The sequence below is a fragment of the Neolamprologus multifasciatus genome, chromosome 16, assembly GCF_963576455.1.
Source record: "Neolamprologus multifasciatus chromosome 16, fNeoMul1.2, whole genome shotgun sequence".
Taxonomy (NCBI): domain Eukaryota; kingdom Metazoa; phylum Chordata; class Actinopteri; order Cichliformes; family Cichlidae; genus Neolamprologus; species Neolamprologus multifasciatus.
This window is the reverse complement of record NC_140454.1, coordinates 26118440-26138806: the sequence shown is the minus strand read 5'-3', so window position 1 is coordinate 26138806 and position 20367 is coordinate 26118440. Positions and strand designations below refer to the sequence as shown.

The 20367-nt window shown below is 38.0% G+C and overlaps 1 long non-coding RNA gene across 3 annotated transcripts in view; it reads right to left on the bottom strand.

The window, feature by feature from the left end:
* The window catches only part of LOC146500946 (uncharacterized), a 51688-nt gene that overhangs the window by 13096 nt on the left and 18225 nt on the right, over positions 1-20367 (bottom strand). Inside the window, exon 2 of one of the 3 annotated variants that reach the window (XR_014869841.1) lies at positions 18-8420. This is a non-coding gene — a long non-coding RNA (uncharacterized LOC146500946). Of the gene's footprint in view, positions 1-17; positions 8421-20367 lie in introns of those variants that run through there. The other 2 variants (XR_014869843.1, XR_014869842.1) reach the window with 2 other exon arrangements.

Here is a 20367-nt window from a genome sequence, read left to right as displayed (position 1 = left end):
TGAACTAAGGAATACACACATTAAATTTTTCCAAATTAGATCAAAAATACCTATCAATACTTCAGATGAGTATATATGCACTGAGTATATGTGCAATTGTTACAGTTTTCTTTATATTTTAATGTCAGTGTTAGTTTTTGATCCCCTTGTTTAAAGCCATTTTAATCTCTACCTACCAACCTTCATTTAAAATAGCCTTTCAATAACACCATTAACATCAGAGGTATGCTTGCTTTTAATTCTGTGTTTGAGATAGCTGCCTCTCTTATCCTGTATCCTTTTAAAGTGTTAGCTGCCCATTTATCCATTTTCTTACACTTGTCCAATTCATGGTTGCCTACGGCCTGGTGCCTATCCCACCTGCTAAAGGGTGAGATAAATCATGGACAGATCCCCACTTTATCTGAGGATTAGCACATAAAGACAGACCACCTTTTACACTCAACACATGCAAATCCAGGCAATGCTAACCTCCACAACACTACTTCCCAGAGTCAATCTGTGACTTTATAAATGAATGCAATGTGATGGAGTCCATAGGCACATTACCAGATAGGATAGCAAAAAGTGTGCAAAGTTATAAATATAGTTCTAAAAAAAATATCTGGCAAGAGCTCAGTACCATTTTAGGAATTGACACAAAAACCTCCAAAAATACATGGAAGGAAATCCTAAAAGATTAGGTCCATGCACAACACTACAGGATGGAAAAAGGAGTGGGAATAGTGTCTGAATTATGTGCAGTGTTCAGTCACCAGACTCCTGTGGTAGCTGGTGATTCAGAACTATGAATTAAAATTGAGCACATATGGGTCTGATATCTCAGATTAGGCCCAAACGTGGTGCCTAACTCAGAAACGTCTCTACTGGAATACAAAAACACAAGTGGTATGGAGGTTAGCTATATTTATGACACAGATGAATGTTTATGCAAACAGTGGTTAAAAAGTATATCTCCGGTCTAAGGCTTTGTTCCATCTGCACCCAAATCAGATCCTTAGGACAGGCTGCCCTCACTGACATTTGCAAGTGTCCTTGATTTGTGTCTAGCTAATTTGCATGTATTAACAATGAAGGCATCAATAACTATGTAGCTATGCTGGTTTCTACTGCAGAAAAATGAGAAGTGAAAATCCACCAAACACGTGCACTGTCGTGAAGCAGAAATATATTTTGGTTTGTCATCTGTCAACATACTGTCATCCTCCATGTTGTCCTCCATAGCCATATTCTAGTGGCAGCAAGTATTATGTTCAGTGCAATATGATGTCATCCTTTCATGTGCAGCCTGTTCTCATACATGGGACATCAATTAGTGGCATTTTGTCAAGGTTCAAGGTTCTTTAATTGTCACATGCGTAGCAGCATGTATGCAGCATGTTGTCTTCACTGGGTTATGGTTTTGTGAAGTGGGTCTGTCATTCACTCATTGTAATATTCTGGGTTGCTGCAGTTTTTTGTCCATAAACCCAACCAGTGAAAATGGAAGTGAAAAAGTGCAAAACACAGTGGTCTCAATGTAGTATGAACCAGAGTCTCCTGGTTGACAGACCTGGAATTTATGTCACTCCTCAGCCTCCTAAAACAGACTTTGGACAGTGTCGTAAAAAATTTTCCCTTTCCTGATTTATTAGTTTATTAGTGCATATTTTTCACACTTAAACGTTTCAGATAAAACTAATAATACTGATCAAAAATAATCCAAGAAGACACAAAATGTATTTTCAAATGATTATTTTATTCATTAAGGGGAAACATCTTCAAATCTACCTAGCCCTATATGTGAAAAGCAGTTGCCACCTAAACCTAACCCAGAAAAACTTCTGAATGAAAAGCAATGCTGACAAAAAAATAACACAAAAGACTCGTCTCACATTTGCCAAAAAATATTTTGATCATCCCTAAGATTTTTGAGAAAATATTCTGTGGACCAAAGAGATAAAAGTTCATCTTTTTGGAGGATTTGAGTTCCATTATATCTGGTGCGAAAACTAACAGCATTTCATAAAAAGATCATTATATCAACAGTCACTTCAGGACCTGGATGGCTTGTTATAATTGATCCAACCATGAATTCTTCTCTCCACCAGAAAATTCTGAAGAAGAATTGGGTTATGCAGCAGGAGAACGATCATTGCCAGTTATAACAGACATCCGATTGCAGTTCTTGCTGCCAAGTGTGGCACAACCAGTTATTAAGGTTTAGAGGGCACTTGCTGTTTCACAGAGGACCAGATAGCTTTGGATGTCTTGATTAAGAAGGATTTGGGGAATTTTGAGTGCAATCACATTTCAAACAACCTTCAAAGGCATTCTGAAGCGATCCGAGTCTGTTTGTCCATCCATCCAAATACTAAACTTCTCCTGTTCAGGATCACAGCTGGAGCCTCTCCCAGTTAGGATAAATCAATAAGCAGGGTACATCCTGGACAGGTTGCCAAACCAGTGATGAATTTCTGTAGGAATTTATGTGCAAGTTTGAGAGAATTTGATTTTGAATTTTAGTCTGCTTAAATGCCAAATTATGTGTTTTTAAATTAAAACATATATACTTGTATGTGTATTGCTCCTCGTCAACATGAAAAATGATGGCGTTTTCTATAGTTGTGTGCAGTATTTAAAGACGGTGAGTGAAATCAACTTCACATTACAGTATAGGAGCTCTACCTTGTTTCAAAGTTAAAGCACTTTATACAACGTTAGTTTAGCAAACATTATAATAAATAGACTCCAAAAATATCACAATAAGGGGCCTAGTTTTTTGTTTTGTTTTGTTTTTTTAGACATATTCTTCTTGGTGTGTCCCATACACCACACAGTCACAGTAACACTGGTTTTAATAACAAATGTACTACAACTCTGGACATAAGAACTGACCGGGAGTCAATAAATCACAGCAACCTGTTATTGGCTAAACACTAACATTGTTCTTGGCCACACAGTCACTGTAAACTGTTTTAATATTTTAATAAATAATGATCTCAAAATGTATTAAAGGACTTTGAGGTAAACAGTCTTTTTCACTTGCCACAGCAGTGTTCCACACCTGAAATGCATTCACAATTAGTCTCACAACTACACTCCTCAGTATGCTGATAAAAATGACAGTATCATAAGGAATACCTCAATATTAGCAAGTAAAATCACAAGGGCTTTGTTTCCATTTACAGTGTAAAAAGAGTGATGAAAAAGCCAAGACAGAAGAAACTGGAAGAATAAACTGAGAACATGACAAAACTGTATCGAGTAGTTGTATCCAGAAATAATATATTTCCAGTGTCAGAGTTTCACTGCAGCTCTAATATTAGCAGACCACAGTGGAATGAGAATGCTGATCTGAGGTCAGTACATCAGACAGAACCACTTCAACACTAAACTGACAGAGCAGCATGTCTGTCCCCTTTGTTAACACTAATATGCTTTATGATATATACACGCACAGTATATCAGGCTTAAGTACAAGCACTATTCCTGCTTCCTGCTCGTTGTAATGGAAGATTGGCGCCAGCAGTGTGCTTCTTTGCAGCTGTACTAACCATTCAAATATTCCTGGTTAGCAGTCATTCACCTTCATTTCTAGTCAATTTAATTCAAGTGCCCATTCACAGCAGTTGTCTCCAGGCTCTTTACATTGTAAGATTAAGATTTTAGTGTATTGGAGACAAAACCCCAGAAATCCGGTTCAGGCTCACCTGATCCAGCCCTAAGGAAAGCTTTATCAAACGGAAAGTTGTAAGCCTAATCTTAAAAGTCGAGCACGTGTTGGTCTCCTGAATCCAAACTGGGAGCTGGTTCCATAGAAGAGGGGCTTAATAGCTGAAGGCTCTCCCATCCATTTTACTTTCAGAAACTCTAGTAGGATAATAAGGTGGTATGAGGTCTTTAAGATATGATGAAGCCTGATTATCCAAGACTTTGTATGTGAGGAGAAGGATTTTAAATTCAATTGTGGATGTAAAAGGGAGTCAATGAGGAGACGCTAATATGCAAGAAATATGTTCTCTCATTGCAGTTCCACTTAGTACTCTCACTGCAGTATTATGGATCAACTGAAGGCTTTTCGTGTAGATGCTAGAGTGATCTCATAATAATGGATTACAATACTCAAGCCTAGAAGTAATAAATGCATGAACTGACACTTCAGCATCGCTCTGAAAAATTATGCTTCTAATTTTAGAGATATTACACAGATGAAAGAAAGCAGCCCTACATATTTGTTTAATATGCACATTGAGGGACATACCCTGGTCAAAAATAACTCCAAGAGTCCTCATGGTGTTACCGGCTGCCAAGGTAATTAAAGCTAAAAATATGCTGGTCCTGGCACAGAACTCTGTAGAATTCCACAACTAACTTTGCGAGCGAAGAAATTGGAGACTATCAGATAGATATGATCCAAACCACTGTACCACATTTTCTTTAATATCCACTGTGTTTTAATCTCTGTGGCGAGAGTGCAGTCAGCGATATTGAATGCTGTACTGAGGTCTAACAGGACAAGCACAGAGATGAGTCTACTGTCAGAGGCCAAAGATCATTGGTACTTACTGGTTGTAACACTTCACTGCCACTGCTTTGGTGCTATGCTGAAAAATACGTCTTGACTGAAATTCTTCAAATAAAAATGAGACTGATAATGTAAACAAAACGGCAATGAGAAACTTTTTAGCAAGTTTGACATAAGAAAGCATTCCTGTATCTAATACTCAGTTCACAAAATCCCTGAAGTCTAAACGAGAGTTAGCTGCACATAGATACTGTTTGTTACTCTCAATTCACGCTTTTCTTTAGTGTACTTTCATTTCATATGCTGTGTACTTGCTTTTTGCAGCGCACAAATTCTGACAGGATAATGCCTGCAACCTGTTAACAGAACGCAGCTGACCTGTAACTACAGTATCTGCTCATATCTTACTTATGTATTTTTGTTTGTTTTGCTGGATTACAACATAATTATAATACCATACAGAAGACAAGAAGAAACAAATCTTCTTATCAAAATAACTGTGCAGTCAAACATGACATACAGATGGAAAATATGCTTCTATAAATATGGCAGTTTATCTAATCAGGTGACAGTGACATGATAGCTCATAATAAACTGAACATAAATACGGGTGTTTTCAAATTATATCATGCTAACTTGAAATCAAATAAGTCGGAAAAGATGAAGTGCAATCTTTGGTTTTGTTATAAAAAACAAATACTTTTGAACTTCGTTTTAAGAAATCACAGAACTTTTCCCACCTTTTGTAGTGAATGTGTTATGTGATCTATGTGAAAAGCATTGAGGATAGAACTACAAAGAAACTTTGAAATGGGAATTCACAGAAAAGAAAATACTTTTAGAAATTCCCGTTGTGTAGCTCTTCTTTCATGTTCACCACAGTATCCTTATCAAGTCTTCCCTCAAGCTCACACAGAAGTATCTCAGGGAATCAAGGGAAATTCTATTTTCCACCCAAAATTGCCAGGTGTGGCTATATGCGGCTGGGAATGCATTACATAAAGTTAGGTGCATAAATATTTGGACAGAGCCCATTGGTTCTGTACATTACCGCAAAGAATTTTAAATGAAACAACTCAGATGCAGTTGAAATGCAGACTTTCAACTTTAATTTTGTTCACTGAACAAAAAGGTTGCATAAAAATGTGAGGAACTAAAGCATTTTTCTTTGTGTTAAAGCGTAATGGAAAAGTAGGAATAAAAATCCCTGTCCATAGATGAAAGAAAAGCATCTGTGTTGGATCAAGTTTTTACATACAGAGGATTTTTGTTGTTCATTTTTATGCCTCAGTGGTAATTGAGATTTAACCATAACCAAGCTAACGTCAAAGAAAAATGTATTTTGGATGAACCATTTAATCCAAGAAGTGCTCTGTCCAAGTTCAGGTGGAGGTCAAAGTACCCAGGATGGCTTTAAAGTTCCTGCCCAAATCCAGCAATAACATTATCTCAAACCACTGAAACACCCCACTGCACTGATTGTAGGGCACATAATGTCCTCTTTCTGACATTGTACAAAGGTACATTACCACAATGAATTTTAAATGAAGTTGAAGTGCAGACTTTCAGCTTTAATTTTGTTCGCTAACAAAAAGATTGCATAAAAATGTGAGGAACTAAAGCATTTTAAACACACACACAATCCCTTCATTTCAGGGGCTCAAAAAAAATTAAATAAGTGAAAAAAAATGTTCATTTCTATTACTTGGTTGGAAACCCTTTGCTTGCAATGACAGCCTGAAGTCTTGAACATCACCAGAAGCGGGGTTTGCTCCTTTTTAATGCTGTGCCAGGCCTTTACTGCAGTGGCTTTCAGTTGCTGTTTGTTTGTGAGGCTTTTCTGTCCAAAGTTTAGTCCTCAGCAAGTGAAATGCATGCTCAATTGCATTCAGATCAAGAAAATTCCACGTCTTTGCTTTAATAAACTTATGGGTTGTTTTGGCTGTGTGTTTTGGGACATTGTTCAACTGTATTATGAAATGCCGCCATGACTGCTTTTAGCTGGATTTGAAGAGACATTGTGTCTCCCAACACCTCAGCATTTATTCAGCTGCTTCTGTTCTGTGTCACATTATCATTAAATACTAGTGTTCCAGTGCCACTGGCAGGCATGCATACGCAATCCATCACACTGCCTCCGCCGTGTTTTCCAGATGATGTGGTATGATGTGGATCATGAGCTGTTCCACGCCTCCAGGTCTTTTTGCGTTGCCGAGTTCACCAGTGCTTTCTTGCTTTCTTTCTCAGGATGTACCAAACTGTAGATTTTGCCACTCTTAATATTGTAGCAATTTCTTTTATGTTTGTGGGACCTGAAACTCCCAAATCCTTCATCCAATTTGAATGTGGATACCCACAAAAGGTGAGTCTACACATTATTTTTATTATATAACTGTAATCAAAATATGTTTCAGTAAACAGGTAAAAAAAAAAAAAGCTTGTGTCAGTGTCCAAATATATATGGTTGAGGAGGAACAATATATGGACTGTAGTGCTCTGAAAATGTGCTTGACTATGAAGCTCTTGATCTTGTAAGTGAGCCATGGATCTAAAGAACCTTGGTACTCTATCAAGTTTGCCATTAAACTTTATATGATAACAACTACTGAATCATGAGTTGGTTATCGTGGTTACAGTCTGAGGTAACCCATCACTATAACCCCATTTTGTAACACTCGCTCATAACTCCACACACGACATTAAAATTCTACTGAGGCAACATGTTAACTTTGTTACCTGTGGTGTTAATACAAAAGCCTTGACCCAGAGTGTATGCCAATTCTAGCCAAGCAGCCAAAGCTTGATATTCAAAAGCTATCAAAACAGATGAACATCCATTTATTCGGTCACAATAATCTCGGTTAAGATCACAAACTGAAAAAATAGTCAAAATCAAGTTAATTTATATGGCAAAGTCAAAACTACAGTCAATTCAAGGAGCTAAAGTGACTTCATCAAAGTTTATTAAAAAAGAAACATGTCTTTTTATTTGATTTGATTTTATATATTTAATTTTAATCACAATTCAACTGATCATTCAATCAATAAACTGAATGAAAATGAAGTGAATTGAGATACACTAGTGTCTTTCAAGGATAAGTGGAGGAAAACAGAATGCAGCAGCATGGCAAAGGACACCTATGAAAGCAGCTTTGGTGAAACTGTAGTAGTTTATGTCCAGTCCCAGTGTTATATCAGTTAAAAACAAAGAATATTTGCACTGAAGTCTTTCAAATTTGGTTGTTATTAGCTTTGATTTGTTCTCGTATATGTGGACTTAATTCAGCTCAGGGGAAACTCCTGTACTGTCACATTATGCTGTCTATTCAGCTCGTGGCAGGCCTTTGAACAGCACCTGGGATGAGGCTACACTCAGAGCTATAAAGAAAACACCTGGTATGCCTCTGTCCTGAATAACATCACACACGTAGATGTTGTCATTGGACTGCATTAGGCCAGCTGGTACAATAGTACTGTTGTCACCATATAAAAGGCAGCTTATCTTCTTTCACTTTATTCAATCACAGCAACAAATCTCAGCTGAACCTTAGCTGAACAATCACACCAACAAAGTGGATTAGAGCTCGTCCAGAAACAGTGTGATGGCATTTGAATTCAAGTGCATTTCATCTACTCTTTAGTGTTATACAAACATCTTTACACTGCAGAAGAACAAGTGCAAACATCTGTGTGGAAACAGAGAATTGATTGCTCCGTTATTTACACTGTTGCTCATTACATCGACATGTATAGTTTTACAGTACATGGATGTGAGTCACGTGTTTGTCCATGAGGACATCACCTGGGAGCTTGCTTTTCTCTGACAGGACGTGTTCTCACTTGTCGGCTATCAGCTGAGTTTTGGTTACGCCCATGCAGATCTATCTGGAAGGGTTTCCTCGCTTTGAGCCCTCTGGAAGTAAACACACAAATATGCAGTTTGTGAAAAAATAGAGAGGGAGAGGACATCCAAACACGGCACTGGGAACTTAATCATATGATGAAAAAAAGAGATGTCAGCCCTTGGGCCTCTCACTCTGGAATATTCAAAAATGGCAAATGCTGCTGCTTGACTACAGAAAATCACACCAAATAGAACATGCTTCTACCTAGCAACAGTAAAAGATGAGCATTTTTTTATTATGCACACAGTGTTGGACGTAAGCATTATGTACATACAGCTGGACTTTAGTTGGCTAAAGTAGCCTCGGGCAGCAGACGGCATAAGGGAAATCTAGACGTTTGGCCTTAAACTGTAATCCTCGTCTCTTTCATCACATGCACGTGAACACACTGAATACCTGGTTTCTGCTTTATTCTGTGTCTGGGCCACATGTCAGATGTAAAGCTGTCATATAACATAAGAAATAGGCAAAAACAAGGAAAGAACAGATCCCTCTCAGCCGCACCATCAGTTACAAAAGCCGACACTCGCCGTTGTTGTTATTGTGACCTTAGTTCAGTTCTTAACTGAGTATCCAAAAATCTATATTTAACAGATTAAAGGAATGTTTTTAGTTCTTGTGGTCTGCAAATCCCGTGAAAACACAGACTTAAAACCAATGAATGTGACCCAAAAAAAAAAACCCCATCCCATGACTCTGTTTTAAAAATAAAAGAACATCCGATTTTAACCCTGTGAGGTCTTAGTCATGATTCAAACTTCAAATCAAAAGGTATTTTGTGGAAGAAAATGTAAATGTTTTAATGTGATTCATTTTTTGCAGAAAAACTGCATGTTTTGATAGTGAAGGGTGAAGTTAAGCACAGATAGTGATAGAGAACTCAAAAAGTCCTTAATCTCCTTTTCTGATCCTTGACTTGGCGTATACGTGCACCAAGTGGCGACAAAATTGAGAGCTAGAGAATGTCAGTGTGATGGTGGAAAAAACTGTAGATCCTGTATTGTCCACTTGAGGCTGTCTCAATCGTCAATCCAGGTCATCGGCGGCCAAATTAGTGTTAGACTGATTAACATCCAGCTTCGTGGGATAAATCAAAGAAAGGTGGATGCCAAAATTTGTGTGACTTCATTTGAAATCTTTCTTTTAGTTACTGAAAATTGTTTATTTTATCTTTAAATGCCCAACTTGCATAGAGATATTAGATATCAGTCTCTGTACCTGTACTGAGTTTTAAAGCAGATTAGTATTTATTGTCACGAAGAAACATTTCATTTTAAATGATCTTAAAGCTTAAAAGTAGCCAGGAGGACTTTAAATCAGAGACTCTTTCATCACTGAAACTGCAGAAGTATTTCTTTGTGTTAAAGTGTAATGGAAAGTAGGAATAACAACCATTGTCCATAGATGACATTTTCCTAAGAGAAAAGCATCTGTGTTGGATCAAGTTTTTACATACAGAGGATTTTTGTTGTTCATTTTTATGCCTCAGTGGTAATTGAGATTTAACCATAACCAAGCTAACGTCAAAGAAAAATGTATTTTGGATGAACCATTTAATCCAAGAAGTGCTCTGCCCAAGTCCAGGTGGAGGTCAAAGTACCCAGGATGGCTTTAAAGTTCCTGCCCCCATCCAGCAATAACATTATCTCAAACCACTGAAACACTCCACTAGACTGGCTGCAGGGAACATAATGTCCTCTTCCTGACATTGTAAAAGGTATATCCCCACGTCTGCTGTACAAACATTGCTTTTGTGTAACATTTCCCTCAACCTTTGCTTGTAGGAGGAAATGTTATCCTGTCAAAAGCAATCTGCAAAAACAATAACATTGGGACAATTATATTGTTTTTAAGATTGTGTGTTTGAGATTCAACTTTATTAATAGGAAGAAATCCCAGTTTCCCAAGAAAACAAATATGGATTCAAAATAATAATTTTTAAATGTTTGGAAACATTCCCTCAGACCTTTGAGACAGCAAATAAATGATTGTTGGGATACTTCCAGTATAAAAGTCTAATGGGCTAACAGTTCAAAATGAGAACATAAAGACACCAAAGGCTATGCTGTAGAATCTAAGAAGCACTGTTTCTATGAAATGTGTACATACTCGTTAAAATAGCCACAGTGGAAAGCAAATGGAAGAACCAGCTGTCAGAGAGTGCAGGGAGGTGCGGTTAGGTTTATAAAGAGAGCCCAGTGGGTACATATTGAGGAAGACAAAAACCACAGAAACTATTGTGAGCTGCACCACATTTATTCTCAACAGCAACCTCAATCCATCGTGTAACATGGAAGTGTCACATATTGCATTTCCTCTGATGTCCACTTTAGATTGTGGCAGTGAGTCACTCCCCTTAGGCTACCTTTTTAAAATGTGCAGCTATACAGCAGAAAAAACCTGTTTAAAGCCTGCCACAAAAAAGTACCAAACAAATTTACAGGTTTTTTTTTTTTTATTTTCAATACATGCAACTCAGTTATTGGGATACTCGTAAAGCTCAGAGACTGCAGTACTAATGGCGGTGGCCTCTTTGACTGACAGGTGGATTTTGACAAAGGCAGCTGTAGCTGCTAACTGTTTGCTAGGCTTCACCTCAACACAGCTTTGCCTTGATGTAATTATCTGACCATTAATATGGCTGCTGTGGTGCATTGTACTAACATTACACATACACAAGATGTTTGGCAGTTTTGGCAGTTTCAAGCGATTCCCTTGTTGTATTAGTATTCAGTTGCTTAGCATTACTTAGCTGTTATCGGCCTCTGTCCATGCATGCTGTTTGATAACCAAGATATCCAGTAAGTTAGCACTCTACCCTATCATTCAATTCAATTCAATATACATATTTTACTTATTGCAAGTATAAACAGCAGTCTCCTCAAAGCACTTTATATTATAAGGTAAAGATCCAGCAAAATAGAGAGGAAACCCCCAACAAATGACTCCCTTTTGAGAAAGCACTTGAAAATAGCGGGAAGGAAAAACTCAATTTTAACAGGAAGAAACCTCGGATGAAATCAGCCTCAGGGAGGGTCTCTTGCATCCAGAAAATCCAAATATGATCACTTTTGGCTCCTCTGTGGAGTCCAGAAACCAGTTTCTGTGGCCTTCTTTTATACACAGACTACATGCAATATTAATATAATCAGTATGATAGCTATCAACCTTTCACCCAGGAAGCTGTAGCTCATGTCTCACACATGAGCATCAGGACATTTCAGCAGTATTATCAAAAGATTTTTCATCCAGGTATCCACGTAGCTTAACTGTAGATATTTTTTACTTCCCTTAATGAGAATTATCAGAGGGGAATTTCACGTTAATCTGTCATTTAGGTGTTAATACATTTCAGCCATTATGGAAGTGACTGAAAGTAGAGATGCATGTTTTTCATTTTGCATGACATCAAAGTATTAGTTCTGCTGTAGAAGCTTTGCAAACACTGTTTAAACAGCAGGTAGGTATATACTGGGCATCGTATCCAAGAGTAAAAAAAGTTTGAAAAACTAATACCCAAAAGCTCAGTTCGTGTTGAATTGTCAAAGCTGCTGTTTTGCTCTTGTAACTACAAGGTGTCAGATGATCAAAGATCAGGTTTGATACTAAAGCTTAAACCCAAGTCACAATCTTTTCTTAATCCTAACCAAGTTATTTTTAGTGCTTAAACCTAACTAGCCAATAAAAGCAAAGACAAAAAAACATGTTATATACTACATTTTATAGTATATTTAGATATTTATTTATATTTAATTTAGATGCTGAGTTTCAATGGAAACATCCCCCATATAAGGTAATATAATATAATATAATATAATATAATATAATATAACAATATAAGGTTTGCATAACTAGCCATTATATTATGTAGTATTTATAGTAATGTTCCCTGCTTTAAGTATTAATATGACTCAGGAGGCTGCGACAACATTCAAGTCAGGTCTGAAGGTCACCGTATGCTGCCATGTGGGCACAGGTAGCACTCTCAAAAATGTATGAAGTAAAGCATGTTGCATTCCCAAACTAAATCTCTTTCTTCTTTTTTTCCTTTTTCCTTTTTTTAACAGCCAAACTCATAAACAAAGTCAGCTCACAGGCATAAATGCCACTGCTGCTGTTCTTCTCACTCAAAGCTCACATTTATGAGCATGCAGTTAATTTCCTCAGAGCAGATTTTCCCTCCGCTTTGAAGTAGAAACAATATATTTTTTTGTGCATTCCTAATAACATCACTTCTAGTTTGGTGACTTTACATAAAAGGTGTTTGTGTACACAGCACCGTGCGGCAGGAGGCCCTTTTTATGGCAGAATAAAACAGGCTTGGCCTTCATGTTTTTTTTTACAGCTGAAGGCTGATCCCGAAACCCCGTGTTTCAAAGCTTCTTGAGCCCTCCACAACCCCCCCCCCACCTCAACTACTTTTCCTCTACAGGGCTGATTACAACAGGGCCCCATTTGTGCTATCTTCTTTTAAACACCACTAAAATCTTTTACATTTCCTCAGCAGGTTGAAATTCAGCTGAGTACAGTGCATTCCCCCAGAGTCTCCTCCTGTCAGGTTTTCAGATGGTGACCTCTCTGCTTTCACATTTTTAGCCTTGCTTTAATGCTAGCTAACCTTGAGGAGATAACCAAAGAGAAAATAAGCTTTGGTTACCTTGTTTGTTTTCCTGGGTTGCCTTTTGGCTCTTTTTGACATATAATAAGAGTGCCTTTATGTAGAAACTGTTACGAGCACACGTCCCAGTTGCCTGAAAGTATGTTGAACTCCCTCCATCCTATTTCCAACCTCTTATTACCTCCATGTGCCTTCTTCAACATCCCTACATTGCTTCTCTTCTTGCCACTTATAGCTCCACACCACCCTCTCATTCCTTTTCTCAGTCCGTTCCTTCCCTCTCTAGTTATTTTCTCCTCTTTTCTACCCTTCACTCATTCCCTACATTCTTCCCTTCTGTCTCTCCTTCTTTCACTCCCTTTTTGCAATTCAGTCAATATTCAGTCCCCTCCACCCCTCAGTACACCACCCTCTTCTGACATACTCCCTCCCCTGCCCTCTGTCCCATTTTCTATATTTTCTCCTCCAGTTCTGGCCTCCGCACCCACATGACCAACATCATGAGAAAACCCTCATGACAGTACACTCTGCCAACTCTGCCATCCTGTTACACCCCAGGAGCAAAGAACAGTTTTTGCACAAAGCTTCTCTGGTGAGTATTGTCTAACCTCAGTTCACTCTGAAAGAAAATACAGCTTGCTTCCAGCAGGATCTTTTCAAAGATCATTTTATGGGGATCCAGATCTTCAGCTGCACTTTTGACCCAAGGGGCTAGAATTCAGTTTCTCAACTACAGGTCAATGAATTGTCCAAAGATGCGCTTTTTACTACAACAAATAAAGAGTTTACTGAGCCAGTCTACTGTGTATAAGTTGTGAACAAGGCGTCCATTGCAGCAATGTGCGATGATGTCACTCCCAACTTGTCATTTTTCAGTATGAACAGCCAGCTTTGTGGAAGGGCATATTTTAAGCCAAACTCCAGTCCTTTCCTAACCCTAACCAACTACTTTAGGTCCTTAGTCTTAGTATGAGAACATCACAAAAATCAAAGGCAAGGGAAACCTGGCTAATAAACTTAGCTCATGCTGTCACAATCATTCAACTTCCTACCACGGACTTTGTAGGTCTGTAACACGGACCGTTATTCCTCAGTGGCTAATATGAATACAGCTGGTACTAAGGCACAGACACCAGAATATACCTTGTACACAATGGTGAGATGCCCTGTGTTGAAAAAATGTTGTTTGACTTGATTTGCAGGATATAGATCAGACACTCAGCAGTGCAGTAGTTAGCAACAAGGTTCCAGGTTCAAACCCTGGGCTCAGATCCAGCCTGGGGTCATTCTGTGCAGAGTTTGCATGATCTGAGATCTCTGTGAGTTCTCTCTTGGTACTGTATGGAGACATGTATGGAGTTAGGTTAGCTGGTGAATTTTAAATTGACTGTAGGTTTGAATGTTTATAGATTTGTGTCCAGATATACCGGTTATATTCCAATATAAAGGTTCTGGTTAGAATCTAAATGTAACTAGTTAATGTGAATTACTGTGCTCGTAGATAGCAAGAGATTTGCAAGTTTCACAGATTTATCACAGTTAACTGTTGTATTATCACAAACAGATTGTGTGTAATTGCCTGCTTGCCCTATTTAATCACAAACTGATAGTGTAGCAATATAAGAATTGCTACATAAAGTGTGAATTTTAAACTCCATAGAAATATATATAGAGAGATAAAACTTCAAAATGCAATTAAATGACTCAATACTACACCACACAGAGCTAAAAATAAATCGCCTTTTTTATAGTATTCATCATGATAATAAAAGGCCACCATTCACACATTTTATTACCTCTTCAGCCCAGTTATTATCATCAGTATTAAGAGTGTTAAGTGCTCCAAGTACAAGGGTGCAAGTTCTGACAATGGTTTCTCAAAAGGTGTGACAGAATTTGATACAGCACTGTTCAGAGGCGTGGGTGTTAACCACTGCACACTGTGAGGCATTTCTAGCATGAATGCAGCCTACCATTAGCCTAGCAGTGAAGATAATACAACTTCCTCTATCCACATGTTAGAACCTGACAGCCAATTGGAGTCATAAAAGTCCAAAAGGTTCCCATAGCCAACAGTTCACACCAGGAAGACTGTTGTTAATGTTAATGAGGTGTGATGGCAGGCTGCTTGGTTGTCAAGGTCAAGGCTAACGCTGCTAACAACACACAGCAGCAGTAGTATCAGGGTATGAGACAATACACCTTGATATAACAGAGGTCAAACTGATTCCGCTAATGATGACTTTAATAAAAACAATAAAAAGACCAGAAAAAAATGACTGAAGACTATTTTAAATCACTTTGGTCTTTTATTGTATCAAATGAATGCTTCAATTGACCTGTTTACACTGGCTGTTGCTCACCTTTCTAGATTTCCTTCTTTCTACAAGAAATTAAAATCAGGTTTTTCTGGTAGGACTGAAGGGGAGAACACTAAGGTGAACATGCACAACTTCTGCAGCTTACACCTATATAAATTACTGTATATATACTGTATATAGTATGTATACTGTAAATGTGACTGTGTACTATCCTGCATGTCTCTATTAGAGTTTTCAACAACTTTAAGATGAGCTTGTTTATTTTGTCTGGGTTATAAAAAAAAAGAAAAAAGTAGAGGCAGTCACAGCCTATTTTTTGTAGGATATTTTACGCATGTGTATCCTGGTACGTTCTATATTTTTATCCAGTTAATTATTACTGTATATTGTGGGATTTTTTTGTTTTTGTAACTGAACATCATAACGTTGTATTTGTGTTTTGTCACTATAAACATTTAAATGAGGGATAAGATTTGGGAATGATCAAAAGCAATAAACTCTGTGTGCCGCAGATCATTTTCATGCTCTGTCTAAGACCCAGAAATGATCGGTCTTCTCAACACATCTCCCATGAGGGAGACTTGCTTATGGAAGAATGTTACTAGCGGCTGATGGCCAACAAGAGTTTCTTATTTGATGCACTGAGGTTGCAGGAAGGTTGCAGTATTGAGCAAAACAGGAAACAGAAGGGACAAAAGTAACTACCCTAAAAAAATATGGAGAAAGCCTTTTAACTGTGGTTTACATGCTTTTAGACAGACATGTGTTCACATATTATCTATATATATGTATATACACTGTGGAGATAAGTGCTGTGGGAGTTCCATAGCAGACTGATGATATTTATATAAATACTCAGGAGGCCAACACAGTCCAGGTTCTGGATGTGGCTTCAGAAAAATCACAGGGCCTCGGCAGCAGTGTAGTCTTATCTTTCGTCACGGCAACCCCACGACACATCCTGACAAGGTCAGGTCACATATTTAACTTCTGACCCCACCACCACTGTTGAGTTTTGCTGAGAACCACTCCAGAAAGGATAGAGGGATACCCAGAGCGGATAGCACAGAGGCAGAGAGTGTGTTTATGTCAGTCCCAGTCCAGTTTAAACTGCTTGGATGCTGTCTGTCACTACAGCCCAGTAACACGGTTGTCCTGTTTTTACTGTGCCATTTGTAGCTGTTATGAAACTGCTTTTAGAGGACGGGGCTATGAAAACTTCCCATATACTGAAGCAGGACCTGGGAGATTTACGGTGCTCTGAAGAGATGGAGGTAGCTTGTGAAATTACATCTGTTTGTAGGAGGAAACAACACTGCATGTTTACAAGAGGCCAGAGATTCTCCGGACTGATAGAACTGATAGGAAGTGTTCTCCTTGCTGACAATGAAGATATCTCTGGTTCTTCCAGATGGACAGTGGAGGCTGCTCTCTAGCAGGTGCTGAAAGGCCAAAACCCTCCTTTTAAGCACTATAGAGCCTTGGATTTGAAATCATTAAAAACTTCATTTATCAGTGCCTTACTCACTGCTAAAACTAGAGTGGTTAATTGATTCAGAGTGCCTTTAAGTAGGCCATCAAGTTTTACAATTAATAGATTGAAATTCTGTAAATCAGCATAAATAATGAGAGCTGAAGAAAAACTATAACGAATCCTGAAAGGGAAAAGTTTATTTGAAAGTAAGTGGACAATATAAAGCAATGTTGGATACATGCTCAAAGGTTCAAAAGGTCAAAAATAAAATATCCAAGTAGGTGAGTAGGTTGGACACTACCTGAAAGGTCATGACCTCAGGAGCAAAAACAAAGCTCTGCTAGTCAGCTGTTTGAAATAAATATTTTATGTATTAAAATGTGCAACAGAGTGTGAAGAAAATAAAACATAAACTGAATTCAATTTATTAAACTTGCACATTAACATTATTTTTCACTTCACAATAAAAGCTAATCGTTTAAAATCAAGTATTTATATGAACTAAGAGTTAGGAAAAGTCAGTCAGTCTGCCATCTGTAGTTTATTTTTTAAATACTTTTTTTTGACTGTCTCTTAAAATGAATCCACTGTGAATACAAGCGATTTTACTCGTGCATAGAATGAAGTAAAGGTATGAGCATAAATTGACAGGTATCCTCATCATCGGTACAACAGCTGTATCGCTCCTCAGACTGCACCAATGAATGTGTCAGGGTCATGTCCTATTTTACGCTCCAAACGTCCTCATTGAGCTTGAGAAAATGTTTCATCTAGTTTAGTCTGCTGCTGCGCTCCTTATTGCCGTATGCACGTTGTATAAATAAAGTGAAATATCGCTCACGATATCACTTGAGCCTGTCAAAGGTAAAGATTATAAAAGCAATGGGTTTAGCAGACATCTGTAGCCCACCCCTCATATCTGTGTCCTTGTCAGAAGCCTGAGTCCTGACGTCAAATATCATTGCTTTACATATCTGTAGTTTTTGCAGCCACAATATTATCCACCCCACGAGCTGGCTGACTGAGATAACCCTGCTGACATAATCAGTTATTTTCCCATGCTCAAAGCTGTCCCAAAGCCTCACAAGATATTTACTTTAGTATCCAAAAGCTAAATACTTCTGTGAGTTACAACTTATCACACATTTATGAGTAAAATCTGAAACATTAGAATTGTTTATGCAAACCGTTACAGTAAGAAACAGTAACAGTATGATTCCTTCGGTCTTTTCCTCAAACAGTATTAGATGTCATCTCATCTGGAGTCTGAAGCTGACTCCTGATATTAGAGACATTTACAAGAGTGAGAATCAAGGAACTTTAATGGACTGGTGCACTAAAATTCCAGTTTGTATGCCCACATGCACAGCAACATCAGTTTACAATGACCAACAATAGTGAGAGTGACTGATGGGGAAAGTGAATTCTTTGATGATGCATAGCTGTGTACCATGTGCAGAGCAGTGAAAGTGACCGACAGAGCACTAGTGACCTGTTTAACATTAAAGTTAGGTTCATATGCTGTTGTCACCTATTTGGCATACATACCTGAAGTCTTAAAACACACAAAAACATTTTAAAAAAAAAACACATGAAAGTTCATTTGGAACGTAGCATCTTGAGCATTTGGTGAAAATTAAACCTAACCCTAACCATGGCTAAGCCCTTATGCAACTGCAAGACTATACAACAAGTTCCACTCATCACAGAGAGAGTAATCGATTAAGAGGCACTGAGGTTTATTTTGCACACTATCTGTGTGGAGGGGTGTGTAGATAATAAACATGATTGTCTGACAGAGGTTTGGTGGAGAGGATCTAATATTGATGGTAATGTTGGTAATGGTTTTCTGCTATAAAGGCATCTCTGGAACTGAAAAAAAATGATTTTTTTTAAAATAAAATCATCTTATGAATGTTTTTCTTAGATTTAGTTTAGGAAATAATTCAAGTCTGGCTTAAAAGAAGCCCCATAAAAACATTAACTACACGTTCTAACTACAAGTATCCCCCCAAAACCAAAACATCATATGTTCTAATTTTACAATCTTAATGTTAAGAATGATCTGCTGTGGATTTCTACAGTGGACTGAATTCAATTACTGACACTGTCTCGAGTGACTTTCTGTCCACCCTTCAGATGTCCTCAGATTTTCTTTCTCTGAAACACACTTCATGTGTTTCTCATTTCCAAATCACCTCACAGTATACACCGTGCATACCTTCCAACTTACCACAGTCGGTTGCATCATTCATATCCTATGTGTTTTTGCATTCATGTCATCCTGTAACCAGTTTTATTCAGACCTCTGCTACCTACACCTGTCAGCATGTCCAGCTGCCTGGAAGCTTACAACTGCTTATTTCTCCATTCTTTTTTAATTCTATTTTTTTTAATATATGTATCATAAGCTCCCATTCTCACAAAAGTTAAGATGCTCTGTAAAATTTAAATAACAACATAATGCAATGGTTTACATTGCAAGTCTTTTTTTTTATTCAGAACATAAGAAACACATCAAATGTTTAAACTGAGAAAATGTACCATTTTAACAAAAATATGAGCTTATTTTGCACTTGATGCTAGACATTTTTCCCACTGTCTAGCATCCTTCCGTCTGGGAACTGAGGAGACCAGCTGCTGGACTTTTGGGAGAAGAATGTTTTCTTATTCCTTTTGAAAATTCCCAACGGAGAATTCAAGCTGCTCAATAGTCTCGGGTCTTCTTTGTCATACGTTTAATTCCATGGTGTTCCAAATGTTTTCCGTTGGTGGAAGGTCTGGACTGCAGGCGGGCCCATTCATGAGGCTTGACTCTTCTACTATGAAGGTATGCTGTTGCAATAGGTCCAGTATGTGATTTAGCATTGTCCTGCGGAAATATCCGAGCTCTTCCCTGAAAAAGACTTCATCTGGATCGGAGGATATGATGCTCTAAAACCTTTGTATGCCTTTCAGCGCTGATGATGCCCTTCCAGAAGCACAATGTGTGGTTCTCTACTGCATATGGAATTGGTAGGGAACAGTTCTCTACTTTACTCATGAGGTTTAGCACAGAGGAAATGGCAGTTTAATTTTTGCGTGATAGTATGGTGGCCCTGAAGGGCCAAACGGACTACAACTCAAGAAAACACCAGCAATAAGAAAAATGCTGCAAAAGCACACAATACACAGAAATAGGAAAAACAAAAATGGAAAAAAGAAAACAGAAATAGGAAAAACAGAAATAGGAAAAAACAGATTTCCAAAAGCACAAGGAAAGTGTTTCTGGGGAGACAATAACACGACGGACCAGTTGCAGGAACCAAAATATGCTAAGAATTGCGCTAGGAGACACTTAAACAAAGTGGAGGATCAATGGGTTTTGTGAGGAAAGATAAGATGAGAGGTAAGTGTGTTAGCCCAACTATTAGCCTAAAACTCCGTCATCAGTATTATATGAATCATGGGATTAAAACACACTTACCTAGCATGTTTTGGTTCCTGCAACTGGTCCGTCGGGTTATTGTCTCCCCAGAAACACTTCCCTTGTGCTTTTGGAA